We start from the raw sequence: 7,144 nt of genomic DNA, 5'->3' as shown, positions 1-7,144 counted from the left end.
TTCCTGTCGGGAGCAGACGCTTTTCGATGGAAATTGTGAACGAATCTGTGCCGTTAAAAACTGCCTTAACACACTCACACACACCATTTTAGTCTGTTTCTGGCAAAAGGGAGGGAGTTAAGTGTAGAGCCGGACCGATGCATTGGACTCATCGATATATCGGTAATTTTTGGACCCGATGCCCAACATCGGACATCAGCCATCATTTCATCCATTTCATCCGATGTTCTTTTCATCATCATTCACTTACCCTACACATGTATTTTAGAATGTCGGAACTGCCAGAGCTAACAGTAGAGGTAACCTAGCACATGTGAACTGCTTCATTGATTGTCAATGGCAGCACCCATAAAACAGTAGTCTAATACTTTTAATTGGTTACCGTAAATATGCATGAAGCCCATAGACACATTTCACCACTCAACAGCTATTGGACAAAGTAGGACATTCATTAAAAAAAGAAGCAAAAAGACACTTTACATTTGGAGATGCAAGGCTTCCGCAAGACAGATATATTAACACTAACTAACACAAACATTTTGTGTTGCTTGACAAAAAAAGACAATGCAATAATGACTACAAAACAAACTATTATATCAATGAATTGAGTTGTTCTCTGCTGATGTTGACCATCTCTTTCCTAGTTGTAGGTGTCAAACAGCAGGAGAGGAGCACCAGTCTGGTCCAGGTGAAACCAGAACCTCCACAGATCAAAGAGGAACATCAGGAGAGGAGTCCCAGTCTGGTCCAGGTGAAACCAGAACCTCCACAGATCAAAGAGGAACATCAGGAGAGGAGCACCAGTCTGGTCCAGGTGAAACCAGAACCTCCACAGATCAAAGAGGAACCAGAGGAGGAGCTCCTTCAAAGACCAGAGGAGGCTGCAGGCTCATCGTTGACATTACTAGCAGTGAAAAGTGAAGATGATGATGGAAACAGAGAGACAGAGCCTCTAGCCAGCACCTCAACTGAACACATGAAAACACAAGCTGATGTAGAGCACTGTGGAACATCACAACCAGCTGGTGAAGACCAGCTCCTCTCTTCACACCGTTCTGACTCTGATGCAGAGGACAGTGACGAGTGGGATCCGTCTGTTTTAGACAGACTGAAAAGGGGAAAGAAAAGCTTTGCTTCTACAATGTGTGGCCAAGTCTCTGGTTCCATGGGTGATGTGAAAAAACACATGAGGACCCATACAGGGGAATTTGTTTGTTCAGTTTGTAACAAAAGATTTAACCAAAAACAAGATGTGATAAACCACATGAGGTTTCATAAAGAGCAAAGGTCATTTGCATGTTCAGTTTGTAACAAAAGCCTTATCAACGGACAAAGTTTGAGACAACACATGCAGCTTCATACAGGGGAAAAGCCATTTGCTTGTTCAGTTTGTAGGGAAAACTTTCAATATAAATATCAATTGATAAAACACATGGACACACACACAGGGGGAAAGCCCTGTGATAGTTCAGTTCGTAGCAAACGCTTTACCCAATCTCTAAATCTAGAAACACACACTACAGGGTCATCGTTGACATTACCAGCAGTGATAAGTGAAGATGATGATGGAAACAGAGAGACAGAGCCTCTAGCCAGCACCTCAACTGAACACATGAAAACACAAGCTGATGTAGAGCACTGTGGAACATCACAACCAGCTGTTGAAGTCGAGCTCCTCTCTTCACACGGTTCTGAATCTGATGCTGAGGACAGTGATGAGTGGGTTCCGTCTGAAGACAGTGATGAGGGGGTTCCGTCTGAAGACAGTGATGAGGGGGTTCCGTCTGAAAACAGTGATGAGTGGGTTCCGCCTGTTTCAAAAAGACTGAAATCACAAAAGACACAACGTGTGAAAGGGCAAAGGTTGTCTCGGAACACAAAATCGTCAAAACGAACACAGTCTCTCTCTGTCGTCCCCAGACAAGCTTCGATCGGAGTCTCCAATCTTTCCGGTTCTCCATACACCCGGCCAGGGTCATCGTTGACATTACCAGCAGTGATAAGTGAAGATGATGATGGAAACATAGAGACAGAGCCTCTAGCCAGCACCTCAACTGAACACATGAAAACAAAAGCTGAAGTAGAACACTGTGGAACATCACAACCAGCTGTTGAAGACCAGCTCCTCTCTTCACACGGTTCTGAATCTGATGCTGAGGACAGTGATGAGGGGGTTCCGTCTGACGACAGTGATGAGTGGGTTCCGTCTGAAGACAGGGATGAGGGGGTTCCGTCTGAAGACAGTGATGAGTGGGTTCCGTCTGTTTCAAACAGACTGAAATCACAAAAGACACAACGTGTGAAAGGACAAAGGTTGTCTCAGAACACGAAATCGCCAAAACAAACACTGTCTCTCTCTGTCGTCCCCAGACAAGCTTTGATCGGAGTCTCCAATCTTTCCGGTTCTCCATACACCCGGCCAGCTCGGAAGATCTTTCAGCCCACACATGCTTCTTTTGCAGGACGTCCACATACGTTACTAAAACTAACGAGGAGTGAAACAGGAGAGAAAAGCTTTAGTTGTACAGTGTGTGGCAAAGTCTCTGATTCCAAGGGTAATCTGATCAATCACATGAAGACTCATACAGGGGAAAAAACATTTAGTTGTTCAGTTTGTGACAAAAGCTTTGGTTACAAGTGTGTTCTGATCAATCACATGAGGACTCATACAGGGGAAAAGCCATTTGCTTGTTCAGTTTGTGACAAAAGCTTTAACGTAGCTCATCATCTGAACTCACACATGAGGACTCATACAGGAGACAAGCCCTTTGCTTGTTCGGTTTGTAACAAAAGATTTGGTCAATCTGTAAATCTGAAATCACACATGACGACTCATGTGGATGAAATGCCATTTGCTTGTTCAGTTTGTCATGACAGCTTTAAACGGTTTGGATCTCTGGTAAAACACATGATGATTCACACAGGGGAAAAGAAATTTGCTTGTTCATTGTGTAACAGACGCTTTCGCCAAAGTAGAGAAATGAAAACACACATGAGGACTCATACAGGGGAAAGACCATTTGTTTGTTCAGTTTGTAACAAAAGCTTTATCCGGTCTGACCTGCTGGTAAAACACAAGAGGAGTCATACAGGAGTTATGGCTCTTTCTAGTTCAGTGCAAAGTGAAGATGATGATGGAAACAGAGAGAGAGAGCCTCTAGCCAGCACCTCAACTGAACACATGAAAACTAGGTCTGGGATGCGATTAAAAAATAAAATCTAATTAATTACAGGCTTTGTAATTAATTAATCACATTTTAATCGCATATTAATATTTGACCCGAGAAGTATTTTTTTCAAGTAAAACACATTTTGTTGTACAAGTGAATCAACAAGTGAGTTTTTTAAATCTAAATTTCGCATCCACTGGGCCAAGCAAAGCGCTCTGATCGGCTACTTTTCCCTTTGCGTTTGTTGTCACCTCTTGGTTTGTGCATCGCTATGATCGGTATGCCCGAAACTAAAGGTTCTGTGGTGCAAAAACTAAGTGTGACTAAAATACGTTATTCTTTTTAATCGCGTTAATTTTCGCAATTAATAAAGTTAAAGTCCCAGCCTTAATGAAAACACAAGCTGTTTTAGAGTAGAGGATGGCAGCGACCCTACATGTAATTTAGATAGTATCTTTTATATCGACCGATCCCAGGCCTTGTTCAACTTGGCATCCTATCCTACATGGAAGCTACAGTGTGTATAGCTATCAATGTATTCATTTGTTTTCTTTATTTTTTCATTTACTGAACATGTTCTTGTTCTATATAGTTTTCTTAGATTACTATTTCTATGCAGATGATATGTTGATATATTAATTACCTTGTGCTGTGCTTGGTTATTTTAAGTCACTCAGGGTTAAGAGTATCTGCTAAATACTTGAATAGTAAATTGTAGGATGACATGGGGGTGGATTAAATGAATGAATCAACACTTGGGCTGCCATAGTTGTTCCATAACTAATGCAGATGTCTGTATGCTGAAGTACTGGACCGTAGCTACAGAATAAATATCTTTCATGTTGAACTCTATGGTCACGTTTGGACATCACTTTTATTGAACACACGTCTTAACGTCATCCTGGCCGTCAGCATCCAGTAGTGCCAAAGTACAGGACATTGGCCGTTTTCCAATCCGAGGGATTCACACTTTGAAGTGCGCATTGGGTTAGATCTACAAGCTCACGGTGCGTCGCAACGCAACGCATTGTGAGCTTGTAGATACGCTATTTGGCGCAGCCCAGTGACGTCAATCATAGCCCTTGAAATGCGCACTTCGGAGTGTGAGTCCCTCGGATTGGAAAGCGGCTATTGAGCTAAGAAGTGGCCTGCGCTCACTCCTCATGCACTGAAGGAAGCATGAGCTCAGTAGGGGGCCGCCCTCAGGTTGGTAGAGGGAGCACACTCAGCACAGCACCCAGGATTACAGCGGGCGCCTACAAATTCACGCCCACAATTGTAACAGCGGCCCCACTTCGGGTAAGGGAGAACGGTGCACTGCAAGCCAGCCCATAGAAAGTCATTGCAATTCAGCTGTGGTTAGCCTAATATTAAATAAAATAATCCTACACGAACTGCAGACTATCTTGATTTAAATAAAACTGTTTCCAGATGTATGGCCTGACCCTGACAACATATCTTCTTGTTTGCTAAATACATGATGTGTGTCACTTTTAATTTGCCACTTGAATGGGTTACCCATAATGTTAACAGAGAAGAGTGGAAACGGCAGACACAGAACCTGTCGATTTTCAGTGACATCACTGTCTTTACTGCTGTGCGTTTATGAGCGCCGACTTTGAAGATCCTGACCTTTTCAACTTCAGTGTGGATTCTCCAGATTAGTATTAATCCAAAAATAACCTGCAAGACTCCGTTTGGAAGAAGCGATATGCGATCATTTTCCAAAAATAAACAGCCTAATTATACATGAGAGACAAGCGTATCTGGGTATAGAAAACCTCAAGGGATACTTCCATGACGTATGTACCATGATGCGACCACCTAAACTTAAGATTTCCAATGCTAGCACTTTGACTCACAGATGAAGTATATTAAAGTATATTGTAGGCAGTGTATCAAGATGACAGATATGCCACTTTAAAAAGGCAAAATTAAACTCATGGGACACTTTATTAGAACAAAAATCGCTATGGACTCAGTAGTCAACCACTGAAATTATGATATTTCACGATGCCTCTCATTGGGATTGCATTTGTGTGCAATTGTGTGATAAAAAATTATAATAATGAATAAATAAAGCATCAATATTTCCCTCCATCAGGCAACCCGGCTGGTCAAGGGGAGGGACTATAGAGACCATGGCTGTACATATACTTTTTTATTTTACATTTTTCGAAAATAGTTGAATAATTTTGAATTTGTTTTAAAAAACATCTCTTCTTGGGGTCCCTGGCACAAATCATTGGGGCCAAATCCGTGGCCAAATACATTTAATTTATTTAATAAAGAGGTAAAAAAAGTGTAAAAGATAAACAAGTATTAAAAAAGAGCAAACAACAGATCAGTGAATCTGGCATCTGCTTGTTGAGTCTTACAACAGATCAGTGAATCTGGCATCTGCTTGTTGAGTCTTACAACAGATCAGTGAATATGGCAACTGCCTGTCATCTTATCGAGGCGACGTCGGAGAGGACACCGGACGCAAATATCACGCGACGCAGAGCTGAGCTTGAAAGTTGGAGGTCCGTGAAGTGAGCTGCATTAGCGTTTCCGGCCTGCAATAAGCCAGGCTCCAGCCTTCAAAATAAAAGTTAACTAAATAATGTTTCTTTAAAAGACACAAATGTATTTAAAAAATATGTGTATGATGTAGGCCTAAATAGATTTTACACCTCTCCTGCTTAGCGGAGAGTGTGGTGTGATAGAGCAGGTCTCCCCGAACGCGTGCGTGTGTTCAAAGTGCCGACGCAAAGGGCCGTCTGCTCTCCAGCGCCAACTAGAGTCTGAAAATGACACTTTTTTGAGTGAGTGGCTGCACTGGAAAGTCAACAGAAATTGATTTTACACCTCTCCTGCTTAGCGGAGAGTGTGGTGTGATAGAGGAGGTCTCCCCGAATGCGTCCCACTGAGCATTTTGAGGTGTATTAGTTGCCTAATAGTCGTGTTTTAATCTTCTACACCACGCGTTGAAAATCAGTGTTGTAAAGGTATAGATTTGATATTTTTGACTAGTTGTTTAGTCGGCTATATTTACATGGGTTGCTACATAGACCACTATTAGTCGGATACAAAAAGTCTACATTTCACCGTTAGCGGCCGTCGAAAGTAGTGAAAAGTAGGGCGACGGTGAGATTCGATCCAGGGATCTCCCACACTCAAGTCGGCGACGTTATCCACTCGGCCATCAATGCTGATATGTTAGTAAATACTTTCTGGCCGTATTAAAAGGTGACATTGCCCACCTGTGTTCATTTTAGGGTAGTGCGCATTGTTGAGGAGACTACATGTATTGGGCGCCTAATGAGGCTATAGCGATTAGATTACAATTATTTTGTTTAATCAATACGTATGTGGCGGGGGCGGCGCCGCGGCTGTGTTTGACTGTGTGTGTTGCTGTCAGAAATGTAATTCAGAGTAGCTGCAGTAGCATGCTGTCTGACTCTGGACGTTTCCACTTTACAGTGAGTGACTACACACAATCACGGTAACACTCTACCGGTTTACCGCGCCTTAGTTTCTCTCTAGGTCGTCCTCAGACGAGCCCTCCATCGTTGTTTCCAGTCATCTCGGTTCTCCATACATCTGGCCAGCTCATTGGTGATCTGTGTCCCTACGTCATCCTTGAGTACGTCCACGTATGTTTTTGTGGGACGTCCTCGCGACCGGTGCCCATGTGTTGGCTCCTTGGCTCCCACAGTACCAATTTGCTGGCTGGAAGCTCCTGGTGTCTTTGGCAGTGTCCTGCTAGTCTCATTCTTCTGGTGGCAATTTTCTCGCTTACCTTTGGTAATCTGGTGGCAATTTTCTCGCTTACCTTTGGTAGTAGCCTACCAAGGATAACTTTTACATGGTCTAAAGATAGTCGTTGAAAAGCTGTATTTAAAACGACTACACCCAGACCGTCCAGACGTATACCTTATAGTGATGAATGGCTATTAAAATCATTTTACACCAATATTTCGAGATCAGTT

Source organism: Nannobrachium achirus (assembly GCF_963921795.1).
Source record: "Nannobrachium achirus genome assembly, chromosome: 18".
Lineage (NCBI taxonomy): Eukaryota > Metazoa > Chordata > Actinopteri > Myctophiformes > Myctophidae > Nannobrachium > Nannobrachium achirus.
This window is presented reverse-complemented; position numbering follows the sequence as displayed.